General features: G+C 37.3%; 1 protein-coding gene and 1 long non-coding RNA gene across 4 annotated transcripts in view; one reads left to right on the top strand and one right to left on the bottom strand.

Moving 5' to 3' along the window:
* Kcnd2 (potassium voltage-gated channel subfamily D member 2) overlaps window positions 1-20,038 on the top strand; it is a 500,916-nt gene that overhangs the window by 84,203 nt on the left and 396,675 nt on the right. The window lies entirely within an intron of this gene.
* Window positions 1-20,038, bottom strand: part of LOC116098616 — a 30,085-nt gene that overhangs the window by 5,582 nt on the left and 4,465 nt on the right. For 2 of the 3 annotated variants that reach the window (XR_004121893.1, XR_004121892.1), the window contains exons 2-4: window positions 15,530-15,904; window positions 14,781-14,833; window positions 9,030-9,153 (exon numbers count right to left, since the gene is read on the bottom strand). This is a non-coding gene — a long non-coding RNA (uncharacterized LOC116098616). Of the gene's footprint in view, window positions 1-523; window positions 559-9,029; window positions 9,154-14,780; window positions 14,834-15,529; window positions 15,905-20,038 lie in introns of all 3 variants that reach the window. The other variant, XR_004121894.1, reaches the window with a different exon arrangement.

Consider the following 20,038-nt stretch of genomic DNA (forward strand, 5'->3'; position numbering starts at 1 on the left):
ATACCTATACATGTGCCCCTAGAGACTTCTCCCAAGGCTGACTGTATTAGCTAAAATTCCTGTCTTTTTCTAGAAGTGAGATGTGTCAGAGAATGTTTGCAATGACATTGGGAGATTTTTGAGGAGGAAATTGTCATCTAGCTGTTAACATATACTAATAACTTAAGATTTTGATATGTGTATTCATATATGAATTCATCTCAGCATCACTCTATGAAATATTTTATACAACCCTTATAGATGATTTATTTATTTATTTTTATCATTTAAAAGACAAACAGCATAATCTAGCTTGAAAAGTTTACCAGTGTACCCCCTTTGGCCGTCACAGAAAAAGGAATTGTGCCCATGACTATGTAGTACAGCCTGAGTCCTTCTTTATCTCTGTGTCCACTGCTTTCTAGCATCTCAGTTGTAGTAAGAAGAAATGATGGATGAAAAAGATCCTGGAGAATAAACCAGTTATTGATAACATCAGATAGGCCCAAACATTGTGGTTTGAGAGAAAGAAAAATGTAGCTACCTTCTAAACCTATGGCTTGATTGAGTTGCATGTTCCTGGAAAACAAAGACAGAACCTAAAGTTAACAGTTTGGAGTGAAAAGGTAATGCCACCCTATGAAGACTTTGTGCATGGAAGACTTCCATTACACAAATAGCCATGCAGGTGTAGAGCTTTCAGATGTGTACTGAATACTGATGTGGTACTTAACTTATGTTCTACAGAGTCCCAGGTTTCTTTGAGGCAATTAAAGAGAATTTATAAAGGCAAAGTATTTAAGTGACATTACAATACATCATTTGTCCTTTTCATTGTTTTGATGTTTGCAATAATAATGAGAAGCAACATGGGTAATATGCCTTAAACAATAAACCATTTTATCAAGAAGTGACAGTAAACTACTTTTCTTCTCATCTATTTATGATTGTAAATTAGAAACAAGATTTACTAAGAATGAAGGGATAGAGGTTGTTTATCTTTTTAAATCTCAAACTTTGAACTTTTGAATGTTTTAACATTGTGTGTAATGAAATACATTTTTTCTTCTTTCCTACAAAAACATTAATCACTGCCTCTCTGAATGGAGAGCTAGTGTAATTCCTATATTGATGCAATAATATTATGTTTTAAAAAGAAGAATGATTATGACAAGTATTTCCATAATACAATGGGAAGGGAGGTCCTTAGTCCTATGAAGGTTCAATGCCCCAGTATAGGGGAATGCCAGGGCATGGACGTGGGAGTGGGTTGGTGGGTGGGGAAGCACCCTCATAGAAGCAGGAAGAGGGAGGATAGGGTGTTTCCAGTGGGAAAACTGGAAGAGGGCATACATTTGAAATAAATAAATATAATATCCAAGAAAAAGAAAAAGGAAAAACAAGTGCTGTCAAAATTAATGATGTGACCTGCTGGAACCAATTCTGTGAGTTTTGAAAGTCCCAAATATGTAAAATTTTTGATATTATATTTTGATGACATTTATAAATGTATAATATTGAAATATGTCAAAAATTCTAAACTGAAAAAATACCCAGGGCACCACTATTTTATGAATCTAATGCTGGCTTTAGAAATTTCTATGTGAAAAAAATGATCCAGTCAATGTACACTACATAAGAATAAATTTATATCAAAGTATATAAAAAGTTATTGGTGGTGAATCCGATTGCAGCCTATAGCTCCTTATTTAGAAACCGGTCCTTTTGAGACATATACCACCAAGGAAGAATATCTAGTTATTTAAGCATGGTAGGAAAAGCTTGTCTCCCTTTTGAGATGTAGAATTTTCTTTCTATGTTAAGAAAAAAGTACCAACATACTCAATGTATTGAATACAACAGCAGATATGAGGACCCAGCTATCTTTTACTAAAGCAGTCATTGTGATGACTTTCAAAAGTGTGGAAATTTCACTCTTTTCTTTTTTTATTAGATATTTTCTTTATTTACATTTCAAATGATATCTCCTCTCCTGGTTACCCCTCCGGAAACAAAAACAAAAACGAAAACAAACACAAAAACAAAAAACAAACCCTGTTTCCTCCTGCTCACCAACCCACCCTCTCCCACTTCCTGGCCCTGGCATTCCCCTACACTGGGGCATAGAACCTTCACAGGACCAAGGGTCTCTCCTCCCATTGATGACCAACTAGGCCATCCTCTGCTATACATTTCACACTTTTCATACTTTAGAAATATTGAGTTATTTTTAATCACAAAGTTATTAATTATGTTAATATGTGAAGCATATATGAATGTTAAATTAATTAATATGTAAAATAGAATATAACAGTAGATTTGTAAGTAAGTGGCTTATCCTCAATGTGAGATTAAGAAAACACTCATGTTTTCTCTAGCCACTAAGGTTTATTTTAGATAATCATGAGATACTTTACATAGGAGAAACATTTTTCTTGAACTCTGAAAACAAGAGTCAGTGGCTGAAAATGACCTCACTTGATAGAGCAAAAATGTTTTAAGTTAATCATATTTTGTTTTCAGACAATTTAACTACAAATTCTGTAAGAAATACACATGAAAATTTTTATATGAATTAAATTTTATCAACTGAAATACTTGGGGCTGAAGAGATTGCTCAGTCTATAGCAACACTTAGTACCTTGCAGAAAAACCAGGTTTGGTACTTAGCACTCACATTAGGTACATCACAACTGCCTGTGAATCTAATTCCAGAAGTCCTACGGCCCTCTTAATGCTTCCAGGATTCTGATGATCATGAACGCATATCCACTCGCAGTCCCACACACATATATGTAGAATAAAAATAATTTAAAAATTAAAATATACAACTATAATGCTCTGAAAACTCTGTGAAAATTTATCTGTATGCATAACCTTAACACAGATTTTTTCAAGTGATACAGATAGCATCTAGTCAGTATCCCTGTTACCTTATTCGTTTTTCCTCTACTGTGTCAGTCTGATGACGCACTTACTCTGTCTTGCCTCACTTGCCTCATTATGGCTGTGAATCAATGAAACATGTTCTTTCTATTTGGAATCTGTGACATCAAATTTTAGGATTTTTTTTAAATATCTAAGAGTAATGGAACATGATAAAGGTTTTAATTTATAATATATATGTATGTATAATGTATATAGATATGTAAATGTCCTATATTAACTCTAAATATTATGATCACTCAGCAAATTTAAACAGAATATTTGTATCTGATTATTTCATAGGACATGAAATCCAGTTTCTGTTCTTCTTAAATTCTCAGAGTAGAGAGCCTATAAAGTACTAACGTTTAGAAGCTAGAGTTCTGAGATACTAATAACTCTCTTCGGGGAAGAGAGTTACTAGAAAGGACGAGCCAGCATCTGTGAGGGTATGGATGCTGCAGTTCCAGTTGACCTTGAATTGAGGGAAGGCACCTAATTCATTATGCAAACCCCACATGACTAATGCTCTAATGGAAAACTTCCCAGATGCCTCAAGGTTCCAAAGCAGAAGTGATACCCTCCCTGGAAAGGATATAATCATAACATTCCTTCCAAAGTCATGAAATAACGTGATCTCGTAAATACACCCTTAATATCATATAAACTGTAATTACACCATTGAGAGTGGAGCCACTTTTCAGATAATAACATGTACTAGGCCCCTTTTTTTTATAGACATAAAACATAAAGACCTTGTAATGTGGACTCTAAATCAAAGATTATTATTTTGAATGGGCACAAGTCATATAGCAGTGTATGGAGACAATAGATGGGAAATAAGATTATCATAAAGTTGAAATTGAATGGCTAGGGTTTAATCACAATCACAATTAGGGTAAAGCCGTCAAGTTTCCTTCATGGTTAGCGTATATTATAATGTGGAATCTTGGCAAGCCAGAGCCCGCTTTTCTTAGAAATAAATACTGATACAAGAGAAGAAAACTAAGCACAATTTCCATTTCATTGTCCTAACAGGTTTTCTTTGCTTGCCTTATTTACTTAGCTAACCTGGACTAAGGATGTAATAGTGCACATAAATGCCCACTAACACCCTCCTTCTCCTTGTAGATTCTTCGTTTGGAACATGCCGTCTGGGGTAGTATCCAGTCCTGTGTGACTCTAGACATGTTTTTCCTGTTATTTCTAGGCTGAATAGGTTTGCTGGGGGAGAAGGAAGGTAGAGAGCTTTTCCTGTAAAGGCAGTTCCAGACTGGCTGTGCTCCTGCACCGCTCTGCCCTACTTTTCTTTCCCCATCATAGGCTGTTGATATCATCCACTCTCTATTCGATTAACTTCTTTCAGATCTCTTATAACATATTTAACTCCTTTATAGATTTATATTTTGACTAATATCTTCTTCATCTAATAGAACTGACAAATATGATCAGAGTAGAAAACGTTTATTAAACAAGTGTCACCAGAAATTGGAAATTCATACTTAATGGTCTCTCTCTACCTCAAATGATACCCAAAGTCAAGTGTTGTTAGTATCCAATTTTGAAATATTGTGGAACTGAAGTATACACAGTTATTAATTGAAAAAGGCATAATTCCTAATCAGGATTTATGAATAATTCAAGATCATTTTTGTTTCAATTCACTTTTACGATTTTTGTACAAGTGGTTACATCTTCTTGAAGAACATTTTTCCCCCCTCTAAATATCTGCAGGATACTAGTTTAATATTCATTCATAGATGCATACATATAATTAACTAACATTACTAAAGCAAATATCACAGTCTTGGCTTTGCATGAGAGTTAAGTATTTGATTTCTTGTCTTTCAGAGTATCGTCATCATATAATGAATAGAAAACAAGTACTCTGCATAAACAAGCAGTGTATTGCTTTGCCCAAGTCTGTAATAACAAAGTAGCAGGGGAAAAAATAGCTTATACCTCAGATTTAGAAGCTGTCTGTCCAAGATCATTGTAGCAGCTGGAAGCTTTGGTTGCTCTAGCATACATTCTCCTTCCTTGCTAACAGCGGCAGGTGTGCATCTTATGCGACTTTGCATACTTACTAGGGTGTAAGCTGCATTGGATAAGGTCCTACCTAAGCATGATTCATTCTTTACTGTCCCTTCTCCCTAAATACAGTAATATTGTTGGTTAGAGTTGCCACACTTATTGGTGTAGATGAAACTCATCCCAGTTAATAACCAAAAGTAAATATGATCATGAATTTCATTGAATTAAAAATATTTGGGAGAATTAGAAAATTCAGACTTAAGTACTACATGGAGGAAACGATGCTGATGTGTATTTTGGAGAAAGGAGATATACATTAAAAGTTCAGGGCGATACTTGGAAACTTGTACTTGGATACAATAGTAGAATGGAGATTGACCATGAGAAAAAGGGATGCTAAGATGTAGCTTGGAGTTGAAAATACACCCATAGCAAAGTCCTACAGAGGTGCTTTGTCCCTTTAAATCTCAGCACACAAATCTGCAAGAAGTACATATTTCATTCACTACACCAGACATTGAGTAGTGCCATGTGGGGTGTATAATAGCTCCTCCATAGACTTCTGTTGACTATAGTAGTCAGAGTTATGCCACAGTATAGGTCAGATATTTTGAGAGAAACTCATTCATGACTTGTTGGAGCTCAGTCCTTGCTATTGTAGTTGTTGAGGAATGACTATGCCATTATGATATTTGGCACCTTCCACAGTGGGAACAGATTGGGCTCTGTTTGCACCTTACCTTCAGACAGTTTTTAGAAAGATTTTATATCCTGTGCATAAATAGTTTCTTCGGTTTCCTGCCAAGGAAGGTGCCCTTCTCTCTCTGTAACAACTCACATTCTGCATATTACAAGTAATTAGGATAATATGTGGGAGGAAGGAAATGGTTTTATATTTGGCTATTTGGTGGCCTTTGACTTCTTCAATTATTGTATGGCTGTACCACCAATAGTTGAGGCAATGGGATAAGTGAAATTCACAGACTTTTCAGATGTGATGAGACTGCATTATGTTTCAAGGTCTTATATGTCTTTCACAGTTCTGAGTGCCTGTAGTTTTTAAAAACACAAAGTTATGGATTTTGTACAAACAACAAGGCACACTGTATCTCTCATTGGTACCTTGTATTTTTATATGTGAATTTACTAATATGAAGTAGACAGACAAACTTTTAAGAATCCCTCTTTATTGATGAAAAATTCTTAGTTTTGGAACATATCTGCATCTTCCCTACTTTGATCCAAGGGGAATTATGTAAGCAGTGTTTCCTTTCATGAACAGTGTAACTGAACCCTAAGAGTCTAGATACAGCAGGAGATACTGATCCTTGATAGCACCAGTTAGGTCATTTTTCTACTGACCATTATTATGAATAATGGCTGGTAAGTATTGTAGCTTAAGAGTAAAGAGCTATGTATTCTATCAAGCTACTTTGTAAAGATATTCATAGGCTTTTTTGTTTGATTGTTTGTTGTTCATTTAATTTACTCATTTTTTTTTTACTTATCCACTTTATATATTACTGCTCCCCTCCTGTTAGCCTCCTCCCACAACTCCCCTCCCCTTTTCCTCTGAGCAGGTGGGGGCCCTCTGGGAATCCCATACTCACCCTGGCCTTTCAAGTCTATGTGAGGCTAAGTGCTTTCTCTCCCTCTGGAACCAGACAAGGCAGGCCAGCTAGTAGAAGATATCCCACTTACAGGCAATAGCTTTTGAGATAGCTCCTGTTTCAGTTCTTTGGAACCCACATCCTGGTCAAGCTACAGATCTTCTATATGTGAGTGGGAGGCCTAGGTCCAGTCCATGTATGTTCTTTAGTTGGTGGTTCAGACTCTGAGAGCCCCAAGGGCCTAGGTTAGTTGACTCTGTTGGTCTTCCTGTGGAGTCCCTATCCCTTTCGTAGCTAGCAATCCTAGAGCCTATTTTTCCATAAGAGTCCCCAAGCTCCATCCACTGTTTGATTGTGGATGTTTGCATCTGTCTGAGACAGCTGCTTTGGTGGAGCCTCTCAGAGGACAACATGCTCCTGTTTGCAAGCATAGCAGAGTATCATTAATAGCATTAGGGACTGGTGTTTGCCTATGGGATGGGTCTCATGTTGGGCCGGTTATTGTATGGTCATTCCTTCAGTCTATCCTCCATCCCCGATGCCCACATTTCTTGTAGGCAGGATAAACTTAGATTGAGATTTTTATAACTTTTTGAAACAAAAGTTTATGGGAGCTTATCTTTGACTTCTTATGTGCCCTTTCTCTTACTGCATATATTATAGTCTTAACATATCATCTTCTTATTAAATCTTTGAACTATACAGCCTTGGAAAAAGTACTACATTTGAATGCTGCAAAAATTAATAGAATACAAGTAACCTCTGATTATGCCTTTGTGACATTATTATTTCCTCTGCAACATTTGCTTTGGAAGTACTCTGAATACTGTAAATACATTTTTAAATTAAGGGTCTCCGTTAGGTAACCTAAAAAAAAAAAAAAGTGATGTGCTTTCCTTTCTGCTGTTGTACCTTTCATATTCCTTCTTTACTGAAGTAAACACAATTTAATCCTTGCCTCTAAGTTCTCATGCTAATTTGACAAACATTTCACCATAAGCACAACGATATTAAAGTTTTAAGTAAAGTTGAACAAGTAAGACACTCAAAGAAATGTCAAACCTTCGGATGGAAGTGACTATTACATCATCCAAGCCACAGAGAAATGATTAGTATTTTTTGTTCATTTTAAATACATGATGAACCTATTATTATGTAAGTGATGGGTTAGATATTATTTTTTAACTACCCCAGGAAATATCTTGTTGAATAAAATTAAGTTAAGCTCAAATATTTATCTTTTAGAGCTAGATCCCCGATCAGAATGTGACAGTGACAGTGGTCCTTTACTGTGGCAAGTGAACTGCTGTTTAAGGTCTTTAATCAAGTGCGGTGATGTTCAAACAGTTCTGTGAGCTTCTCATCATTTTATCTATCGTCTATCTATCCATCCTCTACCTATATATTTATTTAACTATTTATTTATTTATTGAATTTCACAGAAGAATTTATTTCTGGAAGGTGCAAGTTATTTTATAATCTAGTGTTACATTTCCAAAGAGTTACTTAATGATTTTGTCTTAGACAAATTTACTATTTTTGGCAGAATGTCTAGAAGATTTAATGGAATACACCTAATATACACTCAAATATTATCACTTTTTCCAGTATTATTTGGCCCTATCACATTCTCTTTGAAAGTGGACTGAATTCAAACGTAACGGTGCATGCCTTAAGTTCCAGTATGTGGGAGACAAAAGGCAGGTGGATCTCTGTGAGTGTCAGAGCAGCCTAGTCTAGCTTCAGGACAGCCAAATGTACATAGTAAGACCCTGTCTTCAAAACAATAACAGTAACAGCAAAACCAGAACAACCTCCCCAATAATAAAGAAAACAAAAGAAGACAAGAAAGTAAAGTGAATGATTTATTTAAATTTTTAATTAAGGGTCGGGTTGGTTGTATAATGTTTCGTTGATTAAAATGTTGTGGGACATTTTTAGTGTGTGTTACCTTTATTATTGGTTATCATTGCTGCTCTTTTTTTTTTTTTTTTTACTGTTTTTCCAACACCAGAAATGTGTATTTTCCTCCCAACATTTCAGTCCTAAGGTATCTTGTTACATGGGAGGCGGTACAGTTTCTTTCCTGTCCCTACCTTTAGAAATGAAATATGTATATTCTCAGATCACATACATTAAACGGTCCCTGTGCTTATAAAGAAAAATTTGAAAATGACATCAATTTGAAGATGCAGCTTTGAGATTTGAGACATTCAGGGCAGGCAAGAAGGAGGTATGGCACCAGAGGGGAAGGAGATTGCTAAATGCTCTTCATGAAGGAAGACTAAGGAAGGCTTCTGGAGAGCAGAAATGTAAAGACAGAGTGTTTGCAAGCAGCCTTGCAGGTCTGGTGCACTGGCTGGCCATAATCTCCATTGATCCCTATTTGGCCCATTAATGTAATGGGAGATCCTGGCTGAAAGCAAGTTTCAAAGTGGGTTCTAATTCTATTTAAAGACTGTAATGCAGCTGACTAATTACCTCACGAAGTCTAGGCTATTTCTGTACAGCCAGAACTGAAGAGAGGGGTTCACATCTCCCTGTCGGTCTCTTGCCTTTGCAGATCCTGTAAAGATCATGGTCTTGGGCAGATTTCCTAATGACACTGAAAGAAGGTGAAAGAAAAATATTATGAAGAAATCAATAGCTTAACATTTTATGTATCTATAGAGTCTGTAATTAAAGCTACCCTGTATTCTGGGCTTGGAGGCTTAATTTGTTCACGTTCATTCCTAAGTTATAAACTCACAATCAAACCTGAAGCTAAGAAAGTGTGGCCATAAAAATCTTAGGAACCATTATTATTATTTTTTACAACTGGAGATATTTCAGACACTTTCTCTCTCTCTCTCTCCTCTCTGTCTCTGTCTCTGTCTGTCTCTCTCTCTGTCTCTCTCTCTCTTTCTCCCTCTCTCTCTGTCTCTGTGTGTGTGTGTGTGTGTGTGTGTGTGTGTGTATGTGTGAAAACTCTGAAGAGCCATTTTCTATAGTCTAATCAAGCTCATTTACATTTAAAAGTTAGGATTTTTTTTGTTTGTTTGAAATCCAAGACTGTTTGACTGATGGCATTTTCTTTTCTGCTTGTAGTTTGACAATTCATAGTTCTGTTTATCTTAAGGTTAGCTGGAAGTCTCAGAACACAGCTAATTGCCAAAGGAAGAAAAAGAGAAAGTTTTGTTCTCAAGACCAGGGAAATAGGGACTTTATGGCAAAAGTCTGCAGTTTGATTATATTTACAAATAAAAATATGCAAATATAACATGACTGCTGCAGCATACAAATTACAGACAATGTAGGAAACTAGTTAAGAGATGGGGGCCCCACTGGCTCACAGTTCCTCTGGTTCTCACTCCAGTTCTGTAATAACTAGAGAGCTGACCTTTGGAAAGTCATTTATCCTTCCTGGGCTGGGCTTTTTATAAAATAAAATAAGAGCTTTTCGTGAATTCGGCCTGAGGTTCCAAAAAGTCTGTTAAGTCTATCTCATAGGCAACATATTACAGCTTCCTATCAGAGTCATGAGTGTATTTCATCTGAGGAAATCACACAGTATTTTAAGATTTCTTTTGAATATTATCACAGGTTAGACCAAGTCTAAGCAGAGCTAGAGCAGGGCAAACAGGGCAATGTATAGTAAAATATTGATTGGGAAGTATATTGAGAAATAACTAGTGTTAAGGGTCAGGGGAAAATGGAAAAGAGAACTTGTTTCCTTTGTATGTTTTCTTTTATAGTTTTATTATTATTATTATTATTATTATTATTATTATTATTATTATTAAATTATTTTATTTACTTACATTCCAAATGTTGCCTCTTTTCTAGTCCCTCCTCCCAGAGTTCTTCACCTCAGATGCATAGAAATCTCTCAAATTATCTATGCATAAAACTGAATCTCCAGTGTTTCCCCCCAAATCTCTCTTAACTACACCCTTTCACATAAATATTATGGATCCCTTCCTGGATTTCAAGCTGTCATATCTTAGTGATCAATAGCTTTTTGCTAAAATACTCTATATATCCTGGAAGCTTAGTATGTGCGGAGCTAGCATGATACATGAAAGGCCCTGGCTTCTAGCCTCATCATATCCTAAAATGAGTTGTGCCTGCATACAGGCATAGAAGCTGGAGGATGAGGGTTTCAGAATCAGGGTTGACCTCAGCTAGAGGCCCGCCTTGGTTGTACTGTGCCTTGTGTCAAACACTGAGCATTAGATTGTCACTCTTAAGGGGACCATATATCAGTGGTTAACAAGGCCTACTGCTCTTGTAGAAGACTAGAGATCATTCCCCAACATACATGTCAGGTGACTCATTACTGCTTATAACTTTGGCACCAGAATTCAGTGTCATTTTCCAAACTCTGCTGGCAGCTGCACACACATGTCCACATGTGTACACACACACACACACACACACACACACACAAATCTAAAGTATAAAGTATTTAGAGAGAAAACTGCTCTTGTTCTTTCCTATTCTTTTTGTTTTGTTTTGTTTTATTAGATATTTTCTTTATTTACATTTCAAATGATATCTCCTCTTCTGGTTACCCCCCCCAAAAGTATCGAAAGCAAAACAAAAACAAAAAACAAACCCTGTTTCCTCCCCCCTTCCCCTGTTCACCAACCCACCCTCTCCTACTTCCAGGCCCTGGCATTCCTATACACTGGGTCATAAACCTTCACAGGACCAAGGGGCTCTCCTTGAACTGATGATCGCCTAGGCCATCCTCTGCTACATATGCAGTTGGAGCCATGAGTTCCACCATGTGTGTTCTTTGGTTGATGGTTTAGTCCCTGGGAGCTCTGAAGGTACTAATTGGTTCATATTGTTGTTTGTCCTAAAGGGGTTGCAAACCCTGACAGTGCCCGACTAATACAGAAGTAGAGACTCACAACCATCCATTACACTGAGCATATGGTCCCCAGTAAAGGAGCTAGAGAAAGGACCCAAGGAGCTGAAGGGTTTCCCATTCTTTTTTAACTGTCATCTTCCCTTTGCATTATCGTGCTCCCACTATGCCCTTACTACCACGACCCCTGCTCTAGGTCAACAGCTGTAGTGATGCAGTCATAACCTAAGTTCCATTGTCTATTTCACTTTTCCCAATACCATGGGGTGCCTCTTCAGATGTATATAGAATTAAAACAAAACAAAGCAGCATCCACTGTCCTCTGCGTGGCTCTGTCTGCTCTCCCAACCCCGCAATGACTTCCCTTAGCTCCTTGATTTCCTGCTGTAATATCTCCTTAATTGTTTTTCCTGCTCTGTTTGACCCAACCTTTCTGGCTTTCTTGCTGATTCTAACTATATTCCTACTGTCCACAAGCATATGCTGATCCCTACACTCATGAGATTTGGTTTGGGTTTCTTTTCTTCAGACTTTCACTTGCTGAGTTGATCTCTGTAAAGTTTTTGGATTACTCAGTCTCACCATCATCTGCTTTGTTCACTGAAATGAGTACCCCAAACAATTAGTTCCTAGAATGTAATAAATATACACTCAGGGTCTGCTAAAGTTAACTCTTTGCATGTACTTAGTACTTGAATTAATCATGAAACGTGACAATTGTCCTGGATATCATCAGCCACAAGAAATGCTCGATTAATTTATGGAGCCACTTTCAGCGCTTAGGGCTCCAGAGAAGCAAAACTAGGCGCAGACCAGAGACACATCTTACATGCAAGAAGAGCAAAGGTCATGAGAAAACAGATTGTAGAAATCAAAAAGGAAAGCATACAAAGTACACAGAAAACACTATATTTAAAATTGATATTGACAAAGAGGACTGTACAGGTAGGAGAATAAGCCAACGCGAGTGCCATATCTGTGAGTTCCCCCTTAGTATTAGATCTTGAGATGAAAGCAAAGGCGGCTGGATGGACATGGACGGGAAGGAAAGAGATGGGAAGGAAGGGAATTCTGAGGGACTCTGAAGACAGAAAGGCTGAATTTTGGTAGGTGAAATTTCTAGATGTCAGCTAAAACTCAGCTAGGACCTGCCAGGTCCTGATTAAGGTAAGGACAAAGGGTCTTGGCATGAAGGCAGAGATGGGGAAATACTGGCGTTACTTGTGCAATTCCTTAACAGTTTGTGACATGCATAACTAAAGCAATGAGAAAGAAGAAAATTGAAGGTGCATCCAGAGGAAAAATAAATGAGATTTTTGTTGTTGTTGTTGTTGTTGTTCCTCGAAAACAGGATGCACATGTGCAAAGAGCTGTCTGAACAGCACACATACACATTCTGTAAGCCTTAAAGACAAAGACAAATGAGCAAGCAAATCCACATGAAACAACAACAGCACACAGCTGCTTAAGTCACGGTACAGAGTAATATAACTAAGGATAAAATGTCAGCATTTTGCCTTTAATTTAAATAGAAAAAATTAACATGCTTGCTACAATTTTAAAATTATATAAATTTAAAATAATAATTGCTACAATTATTATTACAAAATTTATTAAAAATACTCAGTTTTCAAAAGCTTGAAGAAAATCAGCAGGGGGTGCCGCTTAACAGTAAGCACTTTTAGATAACGGTAAATTTTGGGTTTTCATAGTCAAAAACAGCGCGAGAGCGTAAGTAGGCTTTGTGTTAGCTGCTGCGATGTCATTAGACAGAGTCATGCGAAATAGAACAGGTAACAGAAACCTTCAAGATATTATGTTTATCTGGCATATGGCATATTCCTAGTACATACAAGGCTAAGGCTTGAAGACTGGGAGTTCAAAGCCATCTTTATCTACATGAGGAGATCTGCTGGCTGACAAGACTGCTCAGTGGATAAGGGTGCTTGTTGTTAGATCTGAGGACCTGAGTTTGGTTCCTGGAATCCACTTGGTAGGGCAAATTAACAGATTTCCCACAAGTGTGCCGTAGCATGTATGTGCGCGTGCGCACGGGCACACACACACACACACACACACACACACACACACACACACACACACGCACTGATAGATAGATGATGTTTAAAAATAGTTTAGGCAAGACTCTCACTGTATCAGCATGCTTGTGAGTGTGGAGGATGTATCCCTCTGAGTCCAAGGCTTGTGGTTCCTTATTTATGGGAGTCATGGTAGAATGAATAACTGAACATAGTAGAAAGGGAAAAGAAATTAAAGAAGGGATTCCTCTCAAGTCTCCAGCATTCAGTTGGAGATTTTGGGTTTGTTTTATAAAGTCTATGGTCATAAGTGAATGAGGATATTGCAGAGAATTTTCAGAAATTAATTTTGTGTTCAAAGTATTGATCTAATAAAGGATTACCTTGTGTAAATCTCTAGACATTGTAGCCTTCTTAACTCTATTTTGTGACTTCGTACAGCTATGCTGAATCATATAAGGTGCCTGTGTTGGTGCTTTTCACATGGGAGAAACTGGTATATATGTGGCAAGCATGTGGAATGTTGGGGGGAACACTTGAGTGTTCCTGACTGGGCATGTTTTTTTTTTCTCTTGAGTACTAGGCAAAGTGAATCCTCTACATGTCAGGACTGCCTCACTCCTTGCTGGATCCCAGGGTATGAGAAACCTCTGGATGTGACTTTAGATTGAATCTGTTCTAAGAAATAACAGAGCAGTACTGGTCTAGCACTGGAAGTTATGTGAACTTCTGTCTCTTCATTTCTTAGAGGACACTTAGGACCAAATTCTTGATAAAAATCAATGTTGTTAGTATAGAGTGACCCTGGGTAGAATACTAGCATTTTTACTTTGGTTATTCCCTCATATGCTAAGTTTTTAAGTGAGATAATGGTTTTTTAAATTGATTTATATATCTCATAATTTCTTCCTTCCTTCCTTCCTTCCTTCCTTCCTTCTTTCCCTCTTTGTTCCCTGTCCTCAGTATATTTCTGCTGTGATAAGCAGTATGACCAAAAGTAACACTGGAGAGGAAAGGGTTTTATTTAAGTCTAGGTTGTAGCCCATCTTAGAGACCATACATGGATGATACTTACTGGATTTTCCCCCCACGGCTTACACAGCCTACCACTGATGCTCTTCCCTGAGGTTGTACTCTCCATAGCAGACTGGATTCTCCTACTTCAACATTTAATCAAGTAAAAAAATAAAAAAATCCTTAATCTTGCCTACGGACAAGCTAATAGACACATTTTTATTTTTCAATTGAGATTAGTATTCTAAGATATATCTAGCTTATGTCCAATTGAGATAAAAAAAACAAAACAAAACAACAACAAATACAAAACAAGTAACTAACCAGGACACTCTCTTTATTCTCTCTCTTTCCACTTCCATATTTCTTCACATAATCTAGAAGAGAATAAACTTGAAAGAACTTTTACAGTTGAAATTTCTTATATATCTACAATTAATACTAAAATATCTAAAGGAATACAAGTTCATAAAATGTGCTAGACACTGTGCTCTATAATTAATTATCATTTAGAGATTTTGTAAGTCTATAGTATAGTTACCATTCTTCTGCTGTAGTTAAGAAATATAGATCCTGGGACTTTCTTAGGATCCAAACATAAACCAAAAGATTGAAACCCACCATTAACCAATGGAAATTAGCTTAAGGATAAACAATCACAGTGCAGATACTTTTAATGGAACCTCTGCTCAATAAGGACTTAAATTCTATAATTAAAAGTCCTTTTAAATTGTTTTATCTATTACTCAAAATTGGAATATCATTGCATCCTTTTCCCCCTATCTATCCTCTGTCTCAAATCTCAAACTCCTCCTTCCCCCAACACCTCCAGCCTCTCTCAAAGCCATATCCTCTGGCATCTTTCTCTTTAATTTTTGTTACATACATACATACATATATACATACATACACATATACATTTAATATATGCAAATATAAGCTGTCTATCTTTATAGTACTAGTTTTATGTACATTATTTCAGCACTTTGTACTTGGTACTGAGTAACCACACAGGGATGCTTCTCTAGTGAAGACTACATCTCCTGCTTCCACTTCCCACTCCCACTACTTACTTGCTTATGGTTCTTTGTGTAGGGATAGGGTCCTGTGAAATTTCTAGTGCTTCCACATTAATACACCTGTTGGTGTCTTCCTTCTTTAGGCAGCCATATTATTTGTACTACTTGGGGGAAGCTCCCTGACATATCTAGGGGACACAATTTTTACAACAGATGTCCAGTCCCTCTGGCTCTTATTCTCTTTCTGCTCCTTCTTCCCAGATGTTTCCAGAGCCCTAGGTGCAGCCATTATGTTGTAGATGGATCAGCTGGGGATGAGCACTAAATCGTCTCATGTCTCTACATGTTGATCTTTTGTGGTTTTCTGTCATCATCTCCATATGTTGTAAAGACAAGATTTGTTCACTGAGAGATGAGAGCTACATCTTTCTGTGGGTATAAAGGTACATGTTTAGAATACAGTTAAGCATTGTGCTTACTTAATAGCGACAATTGTAGGTTCTGATCTAAGATCCACTATCTCCTTAAGCATGGTAGTTGACTGGGTTTCCAGGACCAAACATGATTTCTGTCTTGAATGAGCAGGCCATAATTCCAAATATAGAGATTTTGATTCAGCCAACATATACGTACAACTATTGCCATTTTAGGGTTATTGTGCTATGTTCTTAATTTCTTCATTTCATAAGCATCATAGAAGGGGACTATTGTTGGCTTCCTTCCTTTGTAAAATTGCATGACATCATCTGATACCATGAAAGTTAGCACCCAGAGTGGTAGTCTTCAAATCAGATCTAGCTTGTATCCTCTAGGCCCTCTATCCAAAGTGCATTGTATCTTCACTAGTAGGGACTTTTATCTTCTTGGAACAAACCAAGGGCAATAGAAAACAAAACCAAAAACTATAGTGTTTTGGAAGTCTCTTGGACAACCCTGATTAATAGCTCAAAAGAAGGCGTCTCATGTTTAATGTTTATTTTGTTGTATTTTGTTTTGTTTTGTTTTGTTTGATAGTATATAGCTCTTGAGTGGAGCATTGCCAGCCCAGGTTAAAATTTTTCATGAAAAACATGTACATAGGCAATGGTAGTAGATGTAATTTTTGGCTATTACATAGTAATTTGGATGCTTATTACTTTTTTTCGGTCCTGATTTGCTTTCAAATTTGTAAAGTTTTATTCCAGTCACTAATGAGCTATAGAGGTGCTATTTGGAAGAAAAGAGAATCAGCTTGTAGTGGCAGCTAGTGTCAGGGAATAGTGACCAATTGATTTTATAGTTATTTTCAAAAGGAACACAGAATACTGAGGACACAGTTGTTAGAGGCTCTTTCTCTCAATTGTCCTAACCAAGGTGACCCAGGAAGGGCTGCATTCACCCTGACAAATATCCCCTCTAAAGGTTTAAGTTCCTTTGGGATCTTTGTTGCCAGGGTGTAAAAAGGCCTGAGATAGTTGTTTTATTTGATACTAATTCAGCCAGGCAAGCCATAACCAGGAGTGTCACATCTAAATGCCTAGACACACTGTTCATCTTCCCTTTGCAATTGGCCTCACGTTATAGAACCATGTCAAGGCCTGCTTGATGCAAAACGTTTCAGAACAGGCTTCTCTTTTCCACTGTTAACAAGGAAATAAATTGCTAGAACAGAGTTAGAGATTTCTTTAAGCTTCTTTTAGGTACCCAGGCAGTCTTTCTCTTTAGTAATCTGACTGCTAATAGATAGTTGAGAACTAGATATAGAGCTTTTGAGCTTTACTGTACATTTGTTGGGTTCAAAGTATTATGTATGTATGGGGGTGGTCATGCACTATATTGAAAGCAAGTTATGCATCCTTGGCATAAATCTCAGAAGTCTATGTACCTAAATGCTAGGAGAGCTGGAGTCGGTTTTCTTTGTTGGCTCACCACACTTAATTAGGAGGCCACACAAGAGTATATTATGGTCAGGAAAATTGGACTTGATTAATCTACAATTTTTTTCAAAAAAGAGAACGCAATGTTAAGTGGGTAGGGAGAGATCCACGGGAGATGGAAAGCATAAATATTATCAAATACATCGTGTGATATGCTCAGAGGACTAATTCTTAAAGGTCAATACAAAGTACACCTTTGTAAATATGGAAATGATCACTCAGCCTTTTCACTCAAAAAGAAACTCTGCTCTGCCAGTGTATACCGAAATCTATATTAAACATAGTTAACAGAATTTTCACATCTCATAAAATACAAAAGAGGTAGCCCATCGTAAATGTCTGAGCTCAGTATATATTCCATCAAAAAAAAAAAAAAGAAAAAAAACTGTGGAGCATTCACTTCTATTAATGAATCTTTGGCATTTTAGATTAGGTTACCAGTATGAAGATATTTGTAGGAAATTTGAGTGTATGCCAGATTTCTTGGAAATAATTAATTGGCATCCATAAAGAATGAAAGGGTTGGGAAGAGGAAGAGTTGCAATAAAGACACAGCGGGCTTTCATGGAAGATAAATGGCAGAATTAAAGACAGCATTGAAGTGAAATTAAATCACTGTGTTGCGCTTCAAACATTTTTTTTTTAATTTATCAGGGTTCTGTTATTCATTGTGCTTAAAAGATTATACTTTCTGTGGAGAACCTGCAGGTGTTCACTTCCCATACTAAACTGAGTTGCTGTGTGGGCCACCTGCCTGTGTTGATGGATTACTGCAGAAGGGATGCTCCTTAATGCTGCCTGTGTTATCTTTGATCCTTTTACTTTGATAAATGGATATGAGCCAGAGTCAAAGTTGACAGTTTGGGGAAAATTGAGATAAGTTTATTAAAATAGAAGGGAATGTAGAAAAGCATGATCATTTCAGATTAATGTTTGAATATCACATAGTGTCAAAATGTGAGCCAGTAAGCTGGGTTATTCTAAAAAAAAAAAAAAATCCTTCAAAGCTTGGGGCTAATTAGTTATCTTTCATATTTTCATTTAGCTTATTTTCATCTCTGTGAAGTAAAAAAAAAAAAAAAAAGCTACTCCATGACTTGTTTTATTTAATATATATATAAAAAAGCTACTATTTTAATCTTCAAAAAAACAACAGCTTGCAGGGGTCAGTCCTTTAAAGTAGATGCATCACTGGCTGCAATTATTAATCACTTTCCTTCAGGAAATATATGAAATTAAATATTAAAGTACAGATCTAAACAGTTCCCCAGTCTCAGGGCTTCTGAGGGCATGATTTCCTTATTAGCCTGAAATAGCTGACCTTCGTCAAGCCAAATGTGGAAGCTGCATGAATATAAAATCCCTCATCTAGTCTCTCTCCCTCATCATCTGGGCTTCACTTACCTCTTGGCACTTCATAGCTTTTTAAATAAGGCCCAGTTTCTTAGAAGTTCACTTTCTAGGATGCTGTGCTTACATGCTGGACAAAGTCCTTATTTATGGAAAGGAATCCTTAATACTAAGCTCAGTTTCCGCACTCAGCAGCTTGCATCTGCCATATACACACTTTCTTTGGCTTTCAGTGCTTGCAATTGGTGAACAGAACAATCTTCTCTCATAAACCTTGATATGTTTACAGCACAGACATAATTTATTAGAAGATGATTAGTGGTGGGGCAAAATAGATAAAATGTAGGTGGGAATAAGGGGAGTCACGGTTCTGTCTAACTTAGAGATGACTTTTGGACAAAGACATGAGGTATAGGAAGGACTTTGCTATGAGGATCCTTGGAGGAATAGCATTCTAGTCAATGGGAAAGTAAACACACCAAAGTAAATGTCAAGAACGAACAAGGACAGCTTTTCTAGACTATAGTGAGTGAGTAACAATGGGAGATAGAGGGCAGGTTGTGGGTGGGATGGAGCTTCGCACACACTGGGGTGGTAGTGTGCTGTAGCCTCAAGCAGCTATGAAAACTGGGTCTCTGGAAGAGAGGCAGGGGCCTGGGAAATTAAGAGAATTGGACGGTCGAGAGAAAAAATGAGACTGAGTCATGGTTTCTGATCAAGGTCCAATGTGTATTATGTACCTGGGAATTAAATAAGCAGGCAAACCCATCCCCTGGTAAGTCAGTAAGTCAGGACCTTGTGGCCAAATTAGCATCTTGATGTTTGGTCCCAAGGCAGGTGAAGCAGCTCAGCAGGGCATAGCTCCTAAAGGCAGGTGAAGCAGCTCAGTAGGGCATAGCTCCTAGCAGGAACTTCAAGAGAGGCAGAGAAGTGGCAGAACAAGAGGGAAAGGGCTTGTTTATCTCAGGAAGCCTCACCCTAGGTGGGGTAGCTGCTTTGTAGCAAGGACAAGGTCTGAATCAGCCGGCTTTTGGCTGAGGGAGGTTATAGTGGTGGTGGTTACAATAGGGTAGTGAGAGGATCCAGTTACCCCTGAGATAAATGGGAACACTGCCACAAAGTTTTGAGGACAAACTTGACATTATGTGTTTTGTGTGAAGTCTGGGTACAATTTGAATGCAAACTAAACACCACTTTCCAATGGATTCGGACTGAATACAGAAAGCAAAGTAATAAAATAAATGCGTTGACCATAGTAGCCAAAGACAATGTGGTAAATGCTACTCATAGGAATATT

Source organism: Mastomys coucha, unplaced genomic scaffold (assembly GCF_008632895.1).
Source record: "Mastomys coucha isolate ucsf_1 unplaced genomic scaffold, UCSF_Mcou_1 pScaffold20, whole genome shotgun sequence".
Classification (NCBI taxonomy): domain Eukaryota; kingdom Metazoa; phylum Chordata; class Mammalia; order Rodentia; family Muridae; genus Mastomys; species Mastomys coucha.